This window comes from Anomaloglossus baeobatrachus, chromosome 2 (assembly GCF_048569485.1).
Source record: "Anomaloglossus baeobatrachus isolate aAnoBae1 chromosome 2, aAnoBae1.hap1, whole genome shotgun sequence".
Classification (NCBI taxonomy): Eukaryota; Metazoa; Chordata; class Amphibia; order Anura; family Aromobatidae; genus Anomaloglossus; species Anomaloglossus baeobatrachus.
This window is the reverse complement of record NC_134354.1, coordinates 344,357,834-344,380,128: the sequence shown is the minus strand read 5'-3', so window position 1 is coordinate 344,380,128 and position 22,295 is coordinate 344,357,834. Positions and strand designations below refer to the sequence as shown.

The window sequence follows — 22,295 nt, the reverse complement described above, 5'->3', positions numbered from 1 at the left end:
TTGGATAGGGTATTATTTCAACACCAAGAACAGACTGGTTTTTACTGGGGATTAAACCCAGGACCTTCTGCGTGTTAAGCAGACGTGATGACCACTACACTATAAAACCTGTGAAATCCTGTTGATAGCAAATTACTTCAACAGCGAAAACAGATTGGTTTCACTGGGGATTGAACCCAGGACCTTCTGCGTGTGAAGCAGATGTGATGACCACTACACTATGAAACCTGTGAAATCCTGCAAAGCAATGGCAATTGAAAACGAGTTTTGACCACCAGGGGAAAAAAATTATTAGTTCTGTTGGTGATGGAAGCCAAAACATCCCATCATTCGGCAACAAAGCCAAATTGAAGTTTACATTGAATGTGTTACTTTTTTCTACACAGTTTAGTCATTTGCTTTTGTATTTATGGGAACTATATATTTTTAAACAAACAGGATTTTTATAATATGGGATTATGCTTTCTGCTAAAATGGACAATAAAAAAGAAACCCAAAATAGTAGTTCTCATTGTGATGGAAGCCAAAATGTATTGTCATTTGGCAACGAAACCAAGAATTTTATATATTACAGGTTGATAGCAAATTACTTCAACAGCGAAAACAGATTGGTTTCACTGGGGATTGAACCCAGGACCTTCTGCGTGTGAAGCAGACGTGATGACCACTACACTATGAAACCTGTGAAATCCTGCAAAGCAATGGCACATGAAAACGAGTTTTGACAGCCAGGGGAAAAAAATTATTAGTTCTGTTGGTGATGGAAGCCAAAACATCCCATCATTCGGCAACAAAGCCAAGAACTTCATATATTGTAGTTTGATAGGGTATTATTTCAACACCAAGAACAGATTGCTTTTACTGGGGATTGAACCAGTGTTAAGCAGACGTGATGACTACTACACTATGAAACCTTCTGGAAAGTTACTGTGTATTGGCAAGCAGAGCAGAATTGTAACTGATGGGGCCTTTTTATTGCTGAAGAAAAGTGTTTTTGGTAATGAAACATTTACAATTTTTATTACATATTTTACCAGTTTTATTCCTACAAAGGGATATTGTTTAAATTGAAGATTACATTGAATGTGTTACTTTTTTCTACACAGTTTAATCGTTTCCTTTTGTATTTATGGGAACTATAAATTTTGAAACAAACAGGATTGTTATAATATGGGATTATGTTTTCTGCTAAAATGTTCAATAAAAAAGAAACCCAAAATCGTAGTTCTCCTTGTGATAGAAGCCAAAATGTATTGTCATTTGGCAACGAAACCAAGAATTTCATACTTTACAGGTTAATAGGAAATTACTATAACACCGAAAACAGATTGGTTTCACTGGGTATTGAACCCAGAACGTTCTGCATATGAAGCAAACTTGATGACCACCACACTTAAAAACCGGTGATTCCTGCAAAGTAATGGCAATTAGAGACGAAATTTGACTGCCAGGAAAAAAAAAAAATCGTAGTTTTGTTGGTCATGGAAGCTAAAACATCCCGTCATTCAGCAACAAAGCCAAGAACTTCATGTATTGCAGTTGGATAGGGTATTATTTCAACACCAAGAACAGACTGGTTTTTACTGGGGATTAAACCCAGGACCTTCTGCGTGTTAAGCAGACGTGATGACCACTACACTATAAAACCTGTGAAATCCTGTTGATAGCAAATTACTTCAACAGCGAAAACAGATTGGTTTCACTGGGGATTGAACCCAGGACCTTCTGCGTGTGAAGCAGACGTGATGACCACTACACTATGAAACCTGAGAAATCCTGCAAAGCAATGGGAATTGAAAACGAGTTTTGACCGCCAGGGGAAAAAAATTATTAGTTCTGTTGGTGATGGAAGCCAAAACATCCCATCATTCGGCAACAAAGCCAAGAACTTCATATATTGTAGTTTGATAGGGTATTATTTCAACTCCGAGACCAGATTGCTTTTACTGGGGATTGAACCAGTGTTAACCCAGAACGTTCTGCATATGAAGCAGACTTGAAGACCACCACACTTTAAAACCTGTGTTTCCTGCAAAGTAATGGCAATTAGAGACGAAATTTGACTGCCAGGAAAAAAACAAAATTCGTAGTCCTGTTGGTTTTGGAAGCTGAAACATCCCGTCATTCGGCAACAAAGCCAAGAACTTCATGTATTGCAGTTGGATAGGGCATTATTTCAACACCAAGAACAGACTGGTTTTTCTGGGGATTAAACCCAGGACCTTCTACGTGTTAAGCAGACATGATGACCACTACACTATGAATCCTGATGAAAAATTACTGTGTATTGCCTAGCAGAGCAGAATTGTGACTGACAGGGCCTTTTTATTGCTGAAGGAAAGTATTTTTGGTAATGAAACATTTACAATTTTTATTACATATTTTACCAGTTTTATTCCTACAAAGGGATATTGCTTAAATTGAAGTTTACATTGAATGTGTTACTTTTTTCTACACAGTTTAGTCGTTTGCTTTTGTATTTATGGGAACTATATATTTTTAAACAAACAGGATTTTTATAATATGGGATTATGCTTTCTGCTAAAATGGACAATAAAAAAGAAACCCAAAATAGTAGTTCTCTTTGTGATGGAAGCCAAAATGTATTGTCATTTGGCAACGAAACCAAGAATTTTATATATTACAGGTTGATAGCAAATTACTTCAACAGCGAAAACAGATTGGTTTCACTGGGGATTGAACCCAGGACCTTCTGCGTGTGAAGCAGACGTGATGACCACTAGACTATGAAACCTGTGAAATCCTGCAAAGCAATGGCAATTGAAAACGAGTTTTGACAGCCAGGGGAAAAAAATTATTAGTTCTGTTGGTGATGGAAGCCAAAACATCCCATCATTCGGCAACAAAGCCAAGAACTTCATATATTGTAGTTTGATAGGGTATTATTTCAACACCAAGAACAGACTGGTTTTACTGGGGATTAAACCCAGGACCTTCTGCGTGTTAAGCAGACGTGATGACCACTACACTATGAAACCTGTGAAATCCTGTTGATAGCAAATTACTTCAACAGCGAAAACGGATTGGTTTCACTGGGGATTGAACCCAGGACCTTCTGCGTGTAAAGCAGACGTGATGACCACTACACTATGAAACCTGTGAAATCCTGCAAAGCAATGGCAATTGAAAACGAGTTTTGACCGCCAGGGGAAAAAAATTATTAGTTCTGTTGGTGATGGAAGCCAAAACATCCCATCATTCGGCAACAAAGCCAAGAACTTTATATATTGTAGTTTGATAGGGTATTATTTCAACACCAAGAACAGATTGCTTTTACTGGGGATTGAACCAGTGTTAAGCAGATGTGATGACTACTACACTATGAAACCTTCTGGAAAGTCACTGTGTATTGGCAAGCAGAGCATAATTGTAACTGATGGGGCCTTTTTATTGCTGTAGAAAAGTGTTTTTGGTAATGAAACATTTACAATTTTTATTACATATTTTACCAGTTTTATTCCTACAAAGGGATATTGCTTAAATTGAAGTCTACATTGAATGTGTTACTTTTTTCTACACAGTTTAATCGTTTGCTTTTGTATTTATGGGAACTATAAATTTTGAAACAAACAGGATTGTTATAATATGGGATTATGTTTTCTGCTAAAATGTTCAATAAAAAAGAAACCCAAAATCGTAGTTCTCCTTGTGATAGAAGCCAAAATGTATTGTCATTTGGGAACGAAACCAAGAATTTCATAGTTTACAGGTTGATAGGAAATTACTTCAACACCGAAAACAGATTGGTTTCACTGGGTATTGAACCCAGAACGTTCTGCATATGAAGCAGACTTGATGACCTCCACACTTTAAAACCTGTGATTCCTGCAAAGTAATGGCAATTAGAGACGAAATTTGACTGCCAGGAAAAAAAAAAAATTCGTAGTTCTGTTGGTTATGGAAGCTAAAACATCCCGTCATTCGGCAACAAAGCCAAGAACTTCATGTATTGCAGTTGGATAGGGTATTATTTCAACACCAAGAAGAGACTGGTTTCACTGGGGATTGAACCCAGGACCTTCTGTGTGTTAAGCAGACGTGATAACCACTACACTATGAAACCTGTGAAATCCTGCAAAGCAATGGCAATTGGAGACGAGTTTTGACCGCCAGGGAAAAAAAAATAAAGTCAAAGTTCTGTTGGTGATGGAAGACAAAACATCCTGTTATTCGGCAACAAAGCCAAGAAATTCATATATTGTAGTTGGATAGGGTATTATTTCAACACCAAGAAGAGATTGGTTTCACTGGGGATTGAACCCAGGACGTTCTGCGTGTTAAGCAGACGTGATGACCACTACACTTTAAAACCTGTGATTCCTGCAAAGTAATGGCAATTAGAGACGAAATTTGACTGCCAGGAAAAAAAAAAATTCGTAGTTCTGTTGGTTATGGAAGCTAAAACATCCCGTCATTCGGCAACAAAGCCAAGAACTTCATGTATTGCAGTTGGATAGCGTATTATTTCAACACCAAGAACAGACTGGTTTTACTGGGGATTAAACCCAGGACCTTCTGCGTGTTAAGCAGACGTGATGACCACTACACTATGAAACCTGTGAAATCCTGTTGATAGGAAATTACTTCAACAGCGAAAATGGATTGGTTTCACTGGGGATTGAACCCAGGACCTTCTGCGTGTGAAGCAGACGTGATGACCACTACACTATGAAACCTGTGAAATCCTGCAAAGCAATGGCAATTGAAAACGAGTTTTGACCGCCAGGGGAAAAAAATTATTAGTTCTGTTGGTGATGGAAGCCAAAACATCCCATCATTCGGCAACAAAGCCAAGAACTTCATATATTGTAGTTTGATAGGGTATTATTTCAACACCAAGAACAGATTGCATTTACTGGGGATTGAACCAGTGTTAAGCAGACGTGATGACTACTACACTATGAAACCTTTTGGAAAGTTACTGTGTATTGGCAAGCAGAGCAGAATTGTAACTGATGGGGCCTTTTTACTGCTGAAGAAAAGTGTTTTTGGTAATGAAACATTTCCAATTTTTATTACATATTTTACCAGTTTTATTCCTACAAAGGGATATTGCTTAAATTGAAGTTTTCATTGAATGTGTTACTTTTTTCTACACAGTTTAATCGTTTGCTTTTGTATTTATGGGAACTATAAATTTTGAAACAAACAGGATTGTTATAATATGGGATTATGTTTTCTGCTAAAATGTTCAATAAAAAAGAAACCCAAAATCGTAGTTCTCCTTGTGATAGAAGCCAAAATGTATTGTCATTTGGCAACGAAACCAAGAATTTCATACTTTACAGGTTAATAGGAAATTACTATAACACCGAAAACAGATTGGTTTCACTGGGTATTGAACCCAGAACGTTCTGCATATGAAGCAAACTTGATGACCACCACACTTTAAAACCGGTGATTCCTGCAAAGTAATGGCAATTAGAGACGAAATTTGACTGCCAGGAAAAAAAAAAATTCGTAGTTCTGTTGGTTATGGAAGCTAAAACATCCCGTCATTCGGCAACAAAGTCAAGAACTTCATGTATTGCAGTTGGATAGGGTATTATTTCAACACCAAGAACAGACTGGTTTTTACTGGGGATTAAACCCAGGACCTTCTGCGTGTTAAGCAGACGTGATGACCACTACACTATAAAACCTGTGAAATCCTGTTGATAGCAAATTACTTCAACAGCGAAAACAGATTGGTTTCACTGGGGATTGAACCCAGGACCTTCTGCGTGTGAAGCAGATGTGATGACCACTACACTATGAAACCTGTGAAATCCTGCAAAGCAATGGCAATTGAAAACGAGTTTTGACCACCAGGGGAAAAAAATTATTAGTTCTGTTGGTGATGGAAGCCAAAACATCCCATCATTCGGCAACAAAGCCAAGAACTTCATATATTGTAGTTTGATAGGGTATTATTTCAACACCGAGAACAGATTGCTTTTACTGGGGATTGAACCAGTGTTAAGCAGACGTGATGACTACTACACTATGAAACCTTCTGGAAAGTTACTATGTATTGGCAAGCAGAGCAGAATTGTAACTAACGGGGCCTTTTTATTGCTGAAGAAAAGTGTTTTTGGTAATGAAACATTTACAATTTTTATTACATATTTTACCAGTTTTATTCCTACAAAGGGATATTGCTTAAATTGAAGTTTACATTAAATGTGTTACTTTTTTCTACACAGTTTAATCGTTTGCTTTTGTATTTATGGGAACTATAAATTTTGAAACAAACAGGATTGTTATAATATGGCATTATGTTTTCTGCTAAAATGTTCAATAAAAAAGATTGAACCCAGGACCTTCTGCGTGTGAAGCAGACGTGATGTCCACTACACTATGAAACCTGTGAAATCCTGCAAAGCAATGGCAATTGAAAACGAGTTTTGACAGCCAGGGGAAAAAAATTATTAGTTCTGTTGGTGATGGAAGCCAAAACATCCCATCATTCGGCAACAAAGCCAAGAACTTCATATATTGTAGTTTGATAGGGTGTTATTTCAACACCAAGAACAGATTGCTTTTACTGGGGATTGAACCAGTGTTAAGCAGACGTGATGACTACTACACTATGAAACCTTCTGGAAAGTTACTGTGTATTGGCAAGCAGAGCAGAATTGTAACTGATGGGGCCTTTTTATTGCTGAAGAAAAGTGTTTTTGGTAATGAAACATTTACAATTTTTATTACATATTTTACCAGTTTTATTCCTACAAAGGGATATTGCTTAAATTGAAGATTACATTGAATGTGTTACTTTTTTCTACACAGTTTAATCGTTTGCTTTTGTATTTATGGGAACTATAAATTTTGAAACAAACAGGATTGTTATAATATGGGATTATGTTTTCTGCTAAAATGTTCAATAAAAAAGAAACCCAAAATCGTAGTTCTCCTTGTGATAGAAGCCAAAATTTATTGTCATTTGGCAACGAAACCAAGAATTTCATACTTTACAGGTTGATAGGAAATTACTTCAACACGGAAAACAGATTGGTTTCATTGGGTATTGATCCCAGAACGTTCTGCATATGAAGCAGACTTGATGACCACCACACTTTAAAACCTGTGATTCTTGCAAAGTAATGGCAATTAGAGACGAAATTTGACTGCCAGGAAAAAAAAAAAATTCGTAGTTCTGTTGGTTATGGAAGCTAAAACATCCCGTCATTCGGCAACAAAGCCAAGAACTTCATGTATTGCAGTTGGATAGGGTATTATTTCAACACCAAGAACAGACTGGTTTTACTGGGGATTAAACCCAGGACCTTCTGCGTGTTAAGCAGACGTGATGACCACTACACTATGAAACCTGTGAAATCCTGTTGATAGCAAATTACTTCAACAGCGAAAACGGATTGGTTTCACTGGGGATTGAACCCAGGACCTTCTGCGTGTGAAGCAGACGTGATGACCACTACACTATGAAACCTGTGAAATTCTGCAAAGCAATGGCAATTGAAAACGAGTTTTGACCGCCAGGGGAAAAAAATTATTAGTTCTGTTGGTGATGGAAGCCAAAACATCCCATCATTCGGCAACAAAGCCAAGAACTTCATATATTGTAGTTTGATAGGGTATTATTTCACCACCAAGAACAGATTGCTTTTACTGGGGATTGAACCAGTGTTAAGCAGACGTGATGACTACTACACTATGAAACCTTCTGGAAAGTTACTGTGTATTGGCAAGCAGAGCAGAATTGTAACTGATGGAGCCTTTTTATTGCTGAAGAAAAGTGTTTTTGGTAATGAAACATTTACAATTTTTATTACATATTTTACCAGTTTTATTCCTACAAAGGGATATTGCTTAAATTGAAGTTTACATTGAATGTGATACTTTTTTCTACACAGTTTAATCGTTTGCTTTTGTATTTATGGGAACTATAAATTTTGAAACAAACAGGATTGTTATAATATGGGATTATGTTTTCTGCTAAAATGTTCAATAAAAAAGAAACCCAAAATCGTAGTTCTCCTTGTGATAGAAGCCAAAATGTATTGTCATTTGGCAACGAAACCAAGAATTTCATACTTTACAGGTTAATAGGAAATTACTATAACACCGAAAACAGATTGGTTTCACTGGGTATTGAACCCAGAACGTTCTGCATATGAAGCAAACTTGATGACCACCACACTTTAAAACCGGTGATTCCTGCAAAGTAATGGCAATTAGAGACGAAATTTGACTGCCAGGAAAAAAAAAATTCGTAGTTCTGTTGGTTATGGAAGCTAAAACATCCCGTCATTCGGCAACAAAGTCAAGAACTTCATTTATTGCAGTTGGATAGGGTATTATTTCAACACCAAGAACAGACTGGTTTTTACTGGGGATTAAACCCAGCACCTTCTGCGTGTTAAGCAGACATGATGACCACTACACTATAAAACCTGTGAAATCATGTTGATAGCAAATTACTTCAACAGCGAAAACAGATTGGTTTCACTGGGGATTGAACCCAGGACCTTCTGCGTGTGAAGCAGATGTGATGACCACTACACTATGAAACCTGTGAAATCCTGCAAAGCAATGGCAATTGAAAACGAGTTTTGACCACAAGGGGAAAAAAATTATTAGTTCTGTTGGTGATGGAAGCCAAAACATCCCATCATTCGGCAACAAAGCCAAGAACTTCATATATTGTAGTTTGATAGGGTATTATTTCAACACCGAGAACAGATTGCTTTTACTGGGGATTAGAACCAGTGTTAAGCAGACGTGATGACTACTACACTATGAAACCTTCTGGAAAGTTACTATGTATTGGCAAGCAGAGCAGAATTGTAACTAACGGGGCCTTTTTATTGCTGAAGAAAAGTGTTTTTGGTAATGAAACATTTACAATTTTTATTACATATTTTACCAGTTTTATTCCTACAAAGGGATATTGCTTAAATTGAAGTTTACATTGAATGTGTTACTTTTTTCTACACAGTTTAATCGTTTGCTTTTGTATTTATGGGAACTATAAATTTTGAAACAAACAGGATTGTTATAATATGGCATTATGTTTTCTGCTAAAATGTTCAATAAAAAAGATTGAAAACAGGACCTTCTGCGTGTGAAGCAGACGTGATGTCCACTACACTATGAAACCTGTGAAATCCTGCAAAGCAATGGCAATTGAAAACGAGTTTTGACAGCCAGGGGAAAAAAATTATTAGTTCTGTTGGTGATGGAAGCCAAAACATCCCATCATTCGGCAACAAAGCCAAGAACTTCATATATTGTAGTTTGATAGGGTATTATTTCAATACCAAGAACAGATTGCTTTTACTGGGGATTGAACCAGTGTTAAGCAGACGTGATGACTACTACACTATGAAACCTTCTGGAAAGTTACTGTGTATTGGCAAGCAGAGCAGAATTGTAACTGATGGGGCCTTTTTATTGCTGAAGAAAAGTGTTTTTGGTAATGAAACATTTACAATTTTTATTACATATTTTACCAGTTTTATTCCTACAAAGGGATATTGCTTAAATTGAAGATTACATTAAATGTGTTACTTTTTTCTACACAGTTTAATCATTTGCTTTTGTATTTATGGGAACTATAAATTTTGAAACAAACAGGATTGTTATAATATGGGATTATGTTTTCTGCTAAAATGTTCAATAAAAAAAGAAACGCAAAATCGTAGTTCTCCTTGTGATAGAAGCCAAAATGTATTGTCATTTGGCAACGAAACCAAGAATTTCATACTTTACAGGTTGATAGGAAATTACTTCAACACCGAAAACAGACTGGTTTCACTGGGTATTGAACCCAGAACGTTCTGCATATGAAGCAGACTTGATGACCACCACACTTTAAAACCTGTGATTCCTGCAAAGTAATGGCAATTAAAGACGAAATTTGACTGTCAGGAAAAAAAAAAAAATTCGTAGTTCTGTTGGTTATGGAAGCTAAAACATCCCGTCATTCGGCAACAAAGCCAAGAACTTCATGTATTGCAGTTGGATAGGGTATTATTTCAACACCAAGAACAGACTGGTTTTTACTGGGGATTAAACCCAGGACCTTCTGCGTGTTAAGCAGACGTGATGACCACTACACTATAAAACCTGTGAAATCATGTTGATAGCAAATTACTTCAACAGCGAAAACAGATTGGTTTCACTGGGGATTGAACCCAGGACCTTCTGCGTGTGAAGCAGATGTGATGACCACTACACTATGAAACCTGTGAAATCCTGCAAAGCAATGGCAATTGAAAACGAGTTTTGACCACCAGGGGAAAAAAATTATTAGTTCTGTTGGTGATGGAAGCCAAAACATCCCATCATTCGGCAACAAAGCCAAGAACTTCATATATTGTAGTTTGATAGGGTATTATTTCAACACCGAGAACAGATTGCTTTTACTGGGGATTGAACCAGTGTTAAGCAGACGTGATGACTACTACACTATGAAACCTTCTGGAAAGTTACTATGTATTGTCAAGCAGAGCAGAATTGTAACTAACGGGGCCTTTTTATTGCTGAAGAAAAGTGTTTTTGGTAATGAAACATTTACAATTTTTATTACATATTTTACCAGTTTTATTCCTACAAAGGGATATTGCTTAAATTGAAGTTTACATTGAATGTGTTACTTTTTTCTACACAGTTTAATCGTTTGCTTTTGTATTTATGGGAACTTTAAATTTTGAAACAAACAGGATTGTTATAATATGGCATTATGTTTTCTGCTAAAATGTTCAATAAAAAAGATTGAAAACAGGACCTTCTGCGTGTGAAGCAGACGTGATGTCCACTACACTATGAAACCTGTGAAATCCTGCAAAGCAATGGCAATTGAAAACGAGTTTTGACAGCCAGGGGAAAAAAATTATTAGTTCTGTTGGTGATGGAAGCCAAAACATCCCATCATTCGGCAACAAAGCCAAGAACTTCATATATTGTAGTTTGATAGGGTATTATTTCAATACCAAGAACAGATTGCTTTTACTGGGGATTGAACCAGTGTTAAGCAGACGTGATGACTACTACACTATGAAACTTTCTGGAAAGTTACTGTGTATTGGCAAGCAGAGCAGAATTGTAACTGATGGGGCCTTTTTATTGCTGAAGAAAAGTGTTTTTGGTAATGAAACATTTACAATTTTTATTACATATTTTACCAGTTTTATTCCTACAAAGGGATATTGCTTAAATTGAAGATTACATTAAATGTGTTACTTTTTTCTACACAGTTTAATCATTTGCTTTTGTATTTATGGGAACTATAAATTTTGAAACAAACAGGATTGTTATAAAATGGGATTATGTTTTCTGCTAAAATGTTCAATAAAAAAAGAAACGCAAAATCGTAGTTCTCCTTGTGATAGAAGCCAAAATGTATTGTCATTTGGCAACGAAACCAAGAATTTCATACTTTACAGGTTGATAGGAAATTACTTCAACACCGAAAACAGATTGGTTTCACTGGGTATTGAACCCAGAACGTTCTGCATATGAAGCAGACTTGATGACCACCACACTTTAAAACCTGTGATTCCTGCAAAGTAATGGCAATTAAAGACGAAATTTGACTGCCAGGAAAAAAAAAAAATTCGTAGTTCTGTTGGTTATGGAAGCTAAAACATCCCGTCATTCGGCAACAAAGCCAAGAACTTCATGTATTGCAGTTGGATAGGGTATTATTTCAACACCAAGAACAGACTGGTTTTACTGGGGATTAAACCCAGGACCTTCTGCGTGTTAAGCAGACGTGATGACCACTACACTATGAAACCTGTGAAATCCTGTTGATAGCAAATTACTTCAACAGCGAAAACGGATTGGTTTCACTGGGGATTGAACCCAGGACCTTCTGCGTGTGAAGCAGACGTGATGACCACTACACTATGAAACCTTTGAACTCCTGCAAAGCAATGGCAATTGAAAACGAGTTTTGACCGCCAGGGGAAAAAAATTATTAGTTCTGTTAGTGATGGAAGCCAAAACATCCCATTCATTCGGCAACAAAGCCAAGAACTTCATATATTGTAGTTTGATAGGGTATTATTTCAACACCAAGAACAGATTGCTTTTACTGGGGATTGAACCAGTGTTAAGCAGATGTAATGACTACTACACTATGAAACCTTCTGGAAAGTTACTGTGTATTGGCAAGCAGAGCAGAATTGTAACTGATGGGGCCATGTTATTGCTGAAGAAAAGTGTTTTTGGTAATGAAACATTTACATATTTTATTACATATTTTACCAGTTTTATTCCTACAAAGGGATATTGCTTAAATTGAAGTTTACATTGAATGTGTTACTTTTTTCTACACAGTTTAATCGTTTGCTTTTGTATTTATGGGAACTATAAATTTTGAAACAAACAGGATTGTTATAATATGGGATTATGTTTTCTGCTAAAATGTTCAATAAAAAAGAAACGCAAAATCGTAGTTCTCCTTGTGATAGAAGCCAAAATGTATTGTCATTTGGCAACGAATTCAAGAATTTCATACTTTACAGGTTAATAGGAAATTACTTCAACACTAGAGATGAGCGAACCGGTCCCGGTTCGGCTCGAGGTCGGTTCGCCGAACAGAGGTCCCGTTCGAGTTCGGCTCGTCGAACGTTCGACGAACCGAACTCGAACTGCATAGGAAACAATGGCAGGCAATCACAAACACAGTAAAACACCTAGAAAACACCCTCAAAGGTGTCCAAAAGGTGACAAACAACTCAAACACATGGGAAAGTGACAAGGACATATACTCATGCGAAAACAAAACAGCTGGACAAGGAAAAAGAGGAGGACACACAGATATAGGCATGGCACGCCATTCTAAAATTATGTAAAACACCGCAAGGTGACTCCAAGCGTAGTCTTTCTTTTTTTCCAAAAATTGGGCCCCACACACACCCACCCATTCAGTGGCAGCAGTTGGGCCCCAGTTGTACACTTCACAGCTAGATTTGCATCAAGCACATTCAAAAATACGCCATTCTTATCCGTCCCCAGGATGACACCGGGGTAGGTAGATAAAGTGTTTGTTGACCCATGACTTGTTCATCTTGGCTTCTTTTAAAAACAATGTAAGCAAGGGTTACTCCAAGCGGAGTCTCCCTTTTTTCCAAAAATTGGGCCACACAGACACCCACCCCATCAGTGGCAGCACTTGGGCCCTAGTTGCAAACAGGATGTTTTGATTTTCATCAAGCACATTCAAAAATACGCCATTCTTATCCGTCCCCAGGATGACACCGGGGTAGATAGATAAAGTCTTTGCTGACCCATGACTTGTTCATCTTGGCTTCTTTTAAAAACAATGTAAGCAAGGGTTACTCCAAGCGGAGTCTCCCTTTTTTCCAAAAATTGGGCCACACAGACACCCACCCCATCAGTGGCAGCACTTGGGCCCTAGTTGCAAACAGGATGTTTTGATTTGCATCAAGCACATTCAAAAATACGCCATTCTTATCCGTCCCCAGGATGACACCGGAGTAGGTAGATAAAGTCTTTGCTGACCCATGACTTGTTCATCTTGGCTTCTTTTAAAAACAATGTAAGCAAGGGTTACTCCAAGCGGAGTCTCCCTTTTTTCCAAAAATTGGGCCACACAGACACCCACCCCATCAGTGGCAGCACTTGGGCCCTAGTTGCAAACAGGATGTTTTGATTTGCATCAAGCACATTCAAAAATACGCCATAATCAACCGTCCCCTGGATGACACCGGGGTAGGTAGCAAAGTCTTTCCTGATCCCAGCTCTGTTCATCTTGGCTTCTTTTAAAAACACAGCAAGCAAGGGTTACTCCAAGCGGAGTCTCCCTTTTTTCCAAAAATTGGGCCACACAGACATCCACCCCATCAGTGGCAGCACTTGGGCTCTAGTTGCAAACAGGATGTTTTGATTTGCATCAAGCACATTCAAAAATACGCCATTCTTATCCGTCCCCAGGATGACACCGGGGTAGGTAGTAAAGTCTTTCCTGATCCCAGCTCTGTTCATCTTGGCTTCTTTTAAAAACACAGCAAGCAAGGGTTACTCCAAGCGGAGTCTCCCTTTTTTCCAAAAATTGGGCCACACAGACACCCACCCCATCAGTGGCAGCACTTGGGCCCTAGTTGCAAACAGGATGTTTTGATTTGCATCAAGCACATTCAAAAATACGCCATTCTTATCCGTCCCCAGGATGACACCGGGGTAGGTAGCAAAGTCTTTCCTGATCCCAGCTCTGTTCATCTTGGCTTCTTTTAAAAACACAGCAAGCAAGGGTTACTCCAAGCGGAGTCTCCCTTTTTTCCAAAAATTGGGCCACACAGACACTTACCCCATCAGTGGCAGCACTTGGGCCCTAGTTGCAAACAGGATGTTTTGATTTGCATCAAGCACATTCAAAAATACGCCATAATTAACCGTCCCCAGGATGACACCGGGGTAGGTAGCAAAGTCTTTCCTGATCCCAGCTCTGTTCATCTTGGCTTCTTTTAAAAACACAGCAAGCAAGGGTTACTCCAAGCGGAGTCTCCCTTTTTTCCAAAAATTGGGCCACACAGACACCCACCCCATCAGTGGCAGCACTTGGGCCCTAGTTGCAAACAGGATGTTTTGATTTGCATCAAGCACATTCAAAAATACGCCATAATTAACCGTCCCCAGGATGACACCAGGGTAGGTAGCAAAGTCTTTCCTGATCCCAGCTCTGTTCATCTTGGCTTCTTTTAAAAACACAGCAAGCAAGGGTTACTCCAAGCGGAGTCTCCCTTTTTTCCAAAAATTGGGCCACACAGACACCCACCCCATCAGTGGCAGCACTTGGGCCCTAGTAGCAAACAGGATGTTTTGATTTGCATCAAGCACATTCAAAAATACGCCATTCTTATCCGTCCCCAGGATGACACCGGGGTAGGTAGCAAAGTCTTTCCTGATCCCAGCTCTGTTCATCTTGGCTTCTTTTAAAAACACAGCAAGCAAGGGTTACTCCAAGCGGAGTCTCCCTTTTTTCCAAAAATTGGGCCACACAGACACCCACCCCATCAGTGGCAGCACTTGGGCCCTAGTTGCAAACAGGATGTTTTGATTTGCATCAAGCACATTCAAAAATACGCCATTCTTATCCGTCCCCAGGATGACACCGGGGTAGGTAGATAAAGTCTTTGCTGACCCATGACTTGTTCATCTTGGCTTCTTTTAAAAACAATGTAAGCAAGGGTTACTCCAAGCGGAGTCTCCCTTTTTTCCAAAAATTGGGCCACACAGACACCCACCCCATCAGTGGCAGCACTTGGGCCCTAGTTGCAAACAGGATGTTTTGATTTGCATCAAGCACATTCAAAAATTCGCCATAATTAACCGTCCCCAGGATGACACCGGGGTAGGTAGCAAAGTCTTTCCTGATCCCAGCTCTGTTCATCTTGGCTTCTTTTAAAAACACAGCAAGCAAGGGTTACTCCAAGCGGAGTCTCCCTTTTTTCCAAAAATTGGGCCACACAGACACCCACCCCATCAGTGGCAGCACTTGGGCCCTAGTTGCAAACAGGATGTTTTGATTTGCATCAAGCACATTCAAAAATACGCCATTCTTATCCGTCCCCAGGATGACACCGGGGTAGGTAGCAAAGTCTTTCCTGATCCCAGCTCTGTTCATCTTGGCTTCTTTTAAAAACACAGCAAGCAAGGGTTACTCCAAGCGGAGTCTCCCTTTTTTCCAAAAATTGGGCCACACAGACACCCACCCCATCAGTGGCAGCACTTGGGCCCTAGTTGCAAATAGGATGTTTTGATTTGCATCAAGCACATTCAAAAATACGCCATTCTTATCCGTCCCCAGGATGACACCGGAGTAGGTAGATAAAGTCTTTGCTGACCCATGACTTGTTCATCTTGGCTTCTTTTAAAAACAATGTAAGCAAGGGTTACTCCAAGCGGAGTCTCCCTTTTTTCCAAAAATTGGGCCACACAGACACCCACCCCATCAGTGGCAGCACTTGGGCCCTAGTTGCAAACAGGATGTTTTGATTTGCATCAAGCACATTCAAAAATACGCCATAATCAACCGTCCCCTGGATGACACCGGGGTAGGTAGCAAAGTCTTTCCTGATCCCAGCTCTGTTCATCTTGGCTTCTTTTAAAAACACAGCAAGCAAGGGTTACTCCAAGCGGAGTCTCCCTTTTTTCCAAAAATTGGGCTACACAGACACCCACCCCATCAGTGGCAGCACTTGGGCCCTAGTTGCAAACAGGATGTTTTGATTTGCATCAAGCACATTCAAAAATACGCCATTCTTATCCGTCCCCAGGATGACACCGGGGTAGGTAGCAAAGTCTTTCCTGATCCCAGCTCTGTTCATCTTGGCTTCTTTTAAAAACACAGCAAGCAAGGGTTACTCCAAGCGGAGTCTCCCTTTTTTCCAAAAATTGGGCCACACAGACACCCACCCCATCAGTGGCAGCACTTGGGCCCTAGTTGCAAACAGGATGTTTTGATTTGCATCAAGCACATTCAAAAATACGCCATAATTAACCGTCCCCAGGATGACACCGGGGTAGGTAGAAAAGTCTTTCCTGATCCCAGCTCTGTTCATCTTGGCTTCTTTTAAAAACACAGCAAGCAAGGGTTACTCCAAGCGGAGTCTCCCTTTTTTCCAAAAATTGGGCCACACAGACACCCACCCCATCAGTGGCAGCACTTGGGCCCTAGTTGCAAACAGGATGTTTTGATTTGCATCAAGCACATTCAAAAATACGCCATAATTAACCGTCCCCAGGATGACACCAGGGTAGGTAGCAAAGTCTTTCCTGATCCCAGCTCTGTTCATCTTGGCTTCTTTTAAAAACACAGCAAGCAAGGGTTACTCCAAGTGGAGTCTCCCTTTTTTCCAAAAATTGGGCCACACAGACACCCACCCCATCAGTGGCAGCACTTGGGCCCTAGTAGCAAACAGGATGTTTTGATTTGCATCAAGCACATTCAAAAATACGCCATTCTTATCCGTCCCCAGGATGACACCGGGGTAGGTAGCAAAGTCTTTCCTGATCCCAGCTCTGTTCATCTTGGCTTCTTTTAAAAACACAGCAAGCAAGGGTTACTCCAAGCGGAGTCTCCCTTTTTTCCAAAAATTGGGCCACACAGACACCCACCCCATCAGTGGCAGCACTTGGGCCCTAGTTGCAAACAGGATGTTTTGATTTGCATCAAGCACATTCAAAAATACGCCATTCTTATCCGTCCCCAGGATGACACCGGGGTAGGTAGATAAAGTCTTTGCTGACCCATGACTTGTTCATCTTGGCTTCTTTTAAAAACAATGTAAGCAAGGGTTACTCCAAGCGGAGTCTCCCTTTTTTCCAAAAATTGGGCCACACAGACACCCACCCCATCAGTGGCAGCACTTGGGCCCTAGTTGCAAACAGGATGTTTTGATTTGCATCAAGCACATTCAAAAATACGCCATAATTAACCGTCCCCAGGATGACACCGGGGTAGGTAGCAAAGTCTTTCCTGATCCCAGCTCTGTTCATCTTGGCTTCTTTTAAAAACACAGCAAGCAAGGGTTACTCCAAGCGGAGTCTCCCTTTTTTCCAAAAATTGGGCCACACAGACACCCACCCCATCAGTGGCAGCACTTGGGCCCTAGTTGCAAACAGGATGTTTTGATTTGCATCAAGCACATTCAAAAATACGCCATTCTTATCCGTCCCCAGGATGACACCGGGGTAGGTAGCAAAGTCTTTCCTGATCCCAGCTCTGTTCATCTTGGCTTCTTTTAAAAACACAGCAAGCAAGGGTTACTCCAAGCGGAGTCTCCCTTTTTTCCAAAAATTGGGCCACACAGACACCCACCCCATCAGTGGCAGCACTTGGGCCCTAGTTGCAAACAGGATGTTTTGATTTGCATCAAGCACATTCAAAATCAACAAGCATTTACTCTCCCCAGGATGACACAGGGGTAGTAAATTCCTTCTGGATCCATGACTTGTTCATTTTGATGAACGTCAGTCTGTCCACATTGTCACTGGACAGACGCGTGCGCTTATCTGTCAGCACACACCCAGCAGCACTGAATACACGTTCAGAGGCAACGCTGGCAGCTGGACACGACAAAATCTCCAAGGCATAAGTTGCGAGCTCTGGCCATTTTTCTAGGTTTGAAGCCCAAAAGGAGCAAGGCTCCAGTTGCACAGTCATGGCATCGATGTTCATTTGGAGATACTTGTCACGCTCCCCGGGTCCTCACCCCCGCTCCCCGGCTCACCTGCCACGCTGCCCGCTCCTCAGCCCCCGGATTCCGTCCGTCCCAGGCCCCCTGGTCCCCGATCCCGGCGCCCGACGGCTTCCCAGGACCTGGCCGGCTCCCCTGCGTCCTCCCCTCAGCCTCCTTCCCTGGCTTCTGGCACCCGGGCGGCGCGCATGCGCGTTAGGGCGCGCGCGCGGTCACTGACCCTTTCTTAAAGGGCCAGCGTCCATGAACAGGAAATGAGGTTGAACAGGTACTGGGTATAAAGGGGGTTAGTGTCCAAGGGGGCGGGGCCTGATCTTCGTGTTCCCTGAGCTAGGAGTCAGGTCTCCTGGTGTTTATGTGCCTGTACTCACCTATCTCTCTTTGTAGAGCCGTACCTGCCTCGCCATCCCGTCTGCCGTATCCTGAACCCCGCACACTGTCCGTCTGCCATCTGACAGTCCGTACCATCTCGGATCCCTGCGGTGACCCGTCATCTCGCTCCTGAGGTTCCGGACCCCGCCTGATATCATCTCGGCTTCCGAACCTGAGCTACGTCACCAGGACTACCATCTGTGACACCGAGGTCCCAGGGACTCCTCCGCTGCCTTCACTCGCACGGACTGTTCTGCTGCCCATCAGTGCTTCAGCTGCCGGACTCCCTACCACCATCTTAAGAGTTCGGTCCAGTGGATCCACCTCCTGGGTCGGCCCGACCGCCCGGCCGTGACAGTAAGATCAGGCCATGGATCCCGCTGCAGCACTAGCGGCCTTGCAAGAGGAACTCCGACGTCAGCATGAAGTCCAGACCCGCATGTTGCAATTTATGACCTCCGTGGACACCCGCCTGTACACGTTACAAGCATCAATGACGCCTGCGGCACCCAGGTCCCCAGCTATGCAAGCCATGGCTCCCGCACCAGTGGCAGCCTCTTCAGATGCTTCCCGTCTCCGTTTGGCGTCACCACCTCGTTATGCTGGAGATCCCAAGACCTGCAGGGGCTTCATAAACCAGTGTTCCCTTCATTTCACGCAGCTGCCACATCTGTTCGCCTCTGACCAAGCCAAGGTCGCCTTTATAATGTCTCATCTGGAGGGCGAGGCGCTGGCATGGATGAACCCCTTGTGGGAGAAGGAGGACCCCATGACCAAGAACCTTCAAGAGTTCCTGCAGGCCTTTCGCAGCACCTTCGACGAGCCGGGACGCGCCTCTGCGTCTGCTTCATCCCTCCTCCGCCTACGTCAAGGAACACTGACGGTGGGTCAATATGCCATCCGTTTCCGTACTTTGGCTTCTGAACTCGGGTGGAATAATGAGGCCCTGACAGCCGCCTTCTGGGAAGGACTCTCGAGTCGCATCAAGGATGAGTTGGCGGGTCGTGACGTGCCCTCCACCCTAGATGCCCTGATTGCCCTAGCCACTCGAGTGGACATTCGTTTCCAGGAACGCTCCAAAGAGCTGTATCGTGAGAGACGTGCAGTACGGCACTCCCCTCCTCCACAGAAGTCCTCTGTGCCTCACTCTTCAACAGCTGGGATTCCTGTCCACGAGCCCATGCAGGTTGACCGAGTACGACAGTCTGACCAACGTAGAGCAGAGCGGCTCGCCAAAGGCCTCTGCTTTTACTGCGGAGAGGGCACACATCTCTTACGCTCCTGTCCGGAAAGGCCGGGAAACTCCAAAGCCTAGGGTTGGTAGGAGAGGCCACCCTAGGTGCTGGGACTCTCTCAGACCCAGTTATGTGGACGGTACAAGTGTCAACAGGAGAGACGCGCTTCACGGCTGAGGCATACCTCGACTCCGGAGCAGCAGGCAATTTTATCCAGCAGGCCACGGTGGACAAGTACCAGCTGCCTGTTACTCCACTCGATAAGCCCCTAATGATTGCCTCGGTGGATGGGAGACCCCTCTCTGATACCATCTCCTGGATCACCAAGCCGGTGGAATTGCGTATAGGTGCTCTGCACACCGAGAACATCGCTCTCTACGTCCTTCCACACATGTCCCATCAAATCCTGCTGGGACTTCCTTGGTTGCGGACACACGAACCATCAGTCAGCTGGGGTACTGGCGAAATCACTCGTTGGGGCTCTGCCTGTCATGAGAGATGTCTAAAGTCCCTACAACCAATCCGACGTCCCCCGGCTCCAGAGAACCTACCGGAACTGCCCTCGGCCTATTGGTCCTTCGCGGACGTTTTTGACAAGAAGGAGTCTGAGGTACTTCCGCCACACCGTCCCTACGATTGCGCCATCGACCTGCTCCCAGGAACAACACCACCTCGAGGACGGATATATCCGTTGTCTCCAGCGGAAACCAGGGCCATGTCCACATACATCACGGAAAGCCTGGCAAAGGGATTCATCCGGAGATCCTCCTCTCCTGCGGGAGCAGGCTTCTTCTTCGTTAAGAAGAAAGAGGGTGACCTACGCCCATGCATTGACTACCGGGGCTTGAATCAGATCACCATAAAAAACAAGTACCCCTTACCGCTCATCCCCGAATTGTTCGACCGGCTCAGAGGAGCCCGTGTGTTCACCAAACTGGATCTTCGGGGTGCCTACAACCTAGTTCGTATCCACTCTGGGGACGAATGGAAGACCGCATTTAATACTCGCGACGGGCACTACGAATACTGCGTGATGCCCTTCGGTCTGTGTAACGCTCCTGCCGTATTCCAAGAACTGGTGAACGACATATTCCGGGACCTCCTCTACCTCTGTGTAGTAGTTTATCTGGATGACATCCTTGTCTTCTCTCCGGACCTCCAGACCCACAGAGAGAACGTAAAGCTGGTCCTACAAAGACTGAGAGAGAATCGTCTCTACGCCAAATATGAGAAGTGCGTCTTTGAGCAGTCTTCTCTCCCTTTCCTGGGATACATCATCTCGGGTACTGGGTTGCAGATGGATCCAAAGAAGGTCTCCTCCATACTCAACTGGCCTCCTCCTTCGGGACTGAAGGCAATCCAACGGTTCCTGGGATTCGCCAACTACTACCGCCAGTTTATCCCGCACTTCTCCGCCCTGACTGCCCCTCTCTCCGCTTTGACCAAAAAGGAGGCTAAACCAAAGGACTGGTCACCTGCGGCCGACGCCGCGTTTTGCTCTTTGAAGCGAGCTTTCGCCTCCTCTCCTGTACTCCACCGACCGGAGTTAAACCGCCAGTTCACCTTGGAGGTGGATGCCTCCTCCTCAGGAGCCGGAGCAGTGCTCATGCAAAAATCCTCCTCCGGGAAGATGGTGACTTGCGGTTTCTTTTCTAAGAGCTTCTCAGCACCAGAACGGAATTACACCATCGGTGACCGAGAATTATTGGCGGTCAAACTAGCTCTGGAGGAGTGGCGCTACCTCCTGGAAGGAGCAGTGTACCCCGTGACCATCTACACGGACCACAAGAACCTGGAATACCTGCGGTCTGCTCAGCGACTGAACCCGCGGCAAGCCAGGTGGTCCTTATTCTTTGCCAGGTTTGACTTCCAGCTCCACTTCCGACCCGCGGACAAGAATGTACGCGCCGATGCCTTGTCTAGGTCCCTCATGTCCATGGAGCAGGAGGAAGAGACTACCCAACCTATCATCCCTCCTAGCAAGATTGTTCCGGTGGCTCCCGTCACTCTGGCCCAAATACCACCCGGGAAGACCTATGTCTCGGAGACCGACAGGCAAAAAGTGTTACACTGGGGTCATGCCTCAAAAACAGCCGGCCATGCAGGCCAGAAGAGAACATGGGGTGCGATTGTACGCCATTACTGGTGGCCATCCCTTCGCACTGACGTCGCCGCCTTTGTCTCTGCCTGCTCCTCTTGTGCCAGGAACAAGACGCCCAAACACCTGCCCTATGGCCGTCTTCTGCCTCTACCGATACCCTCAGTTCCCTGGCAACACATTGCGATGGACTTTATTACGGACTTGCCATTATCCTCTGGACACACAGTCATATGGGTCGTGGTGGACCGGTTCTCCAAAATGGCCCACTTCATCCCCATGGCTGGACTGCCCTCTGCTCAGGAACTCGCGGAAGCCTATATCCATCACATCTTCCGCTTGCATGGCTTTCCATCCCACATCGTGTCCGACAGAGGAACTCAGTTCACCTCCCGC

General features: G+C 43.0%; 10 non-coding genes across 10 annotated transcripts; all 10 read right to left on the bottom strand.

Annotated features, from left to right (window-relative positions):
- Positions 1–155: 155 nt before the first annotated feature.
- TRNAV-CAC (transfer RNA valine (anticodon CAC)) lies at positions 156–228 on the bottom strand. Its single transcript has one exon. It is a non-coding gene; the product is annotated as a tRNA-Val (tRNA).
- A 381-nt stretch (positions 229–609) lies between these two features.
- On the bottom strand, positions 610–682 carry TRNAV-CAC (transfer RNA valine (anticodon CAC)). The gene has a single exon. It is a non-coding gene; the product is annotated as a tRNA-Val (tRNA).
- A 1,012-nt stretch (positions 683–1,694) lies between these two features.
- Positions 1,695–1,767, bottom strand: TRNAV-CAC (transfer RNA valine (anticodon CAC)). The gene has a single exon. It is a non-coding gene; the product is annotated as a tRNA-Val (tRNA).
- A 1,278-nt stretch (positions 1,768–3,045) lies between these two features.
- TRNAV-UAC (transfer RNA valine (anticodon UAC)) lies at positions 3,046–3,118 on the bottom strand. Its single transcript has one exon. It is a non-coding gene; the product is annotated as a tRNA-Val (tRNA).
- A 1,506-nt stretch (positions 3,119–4,624) lies between these two features.
- On the bottom strand, positions 4,625–4,697 carry TRNAV-CAC (transfer RNA valine (anticodon CAC)). Its single transcript has one exon. It is a non-coding gene; the product is annotated as a tRNA-Val (tRNA).
- Positions 4,698–5,709: 1,012 nt separating this feature from the next.
- Positions 5,710–5,782, bottom strand: TRNAV-CAC (transfer RNA valine (anticodon CAC)). The gene has a single exon. It is a non-coding gene; the product is annotated as a tRNA-Val (tRNA).
- A 1,598-nt stretch (positions 5,783–7,380) lies between these two features.
- On the bottom strand, positions 7,381–7,453 carry TRNAV-CAC (transfer RNA valine (anticodon CAC)). The gene has a single exon. It is a non-coding gene; the product is annotated as a tRNA-Val (tRNA).
- A 1,011-nt stretch (positions 7,454–8,464) lies between these two features.
- On the bottom strand, positions 8,465–8,537 carry TRNAV-CAC (transfer RNA valine (anticodon CAC)). Its single transcript has one exon. It is a non-coding gene; the product is annotated as a tRNA-Val (tRNA).
- A 1,602-nt stretch (positions 8,538–10,139) lies between these two features.
- TRNAV-CAC (transfer RNA valine (anticodon CAC)) lies at positions 10,140–10,212 on the bottom strand. The gene has a single exon. It is a non-coding gene; the product is annotated as a tRNA-Val (tRNA).
- A 1,599-nt stretch (positions 10,213–11,811) lies between these two features.
- On the bottom strand, positions 11,812–11,884 carry TRNAV-CAC (transfer RNA valine (anticodon CAC)). Its single transcript has one exon. It is a non-coding gene; the product is annotated as a tRNA-Val (tRNA).
- Between the last annotated feature and the right edge of the window lie 10,411 nt (positions 11,885–22,295).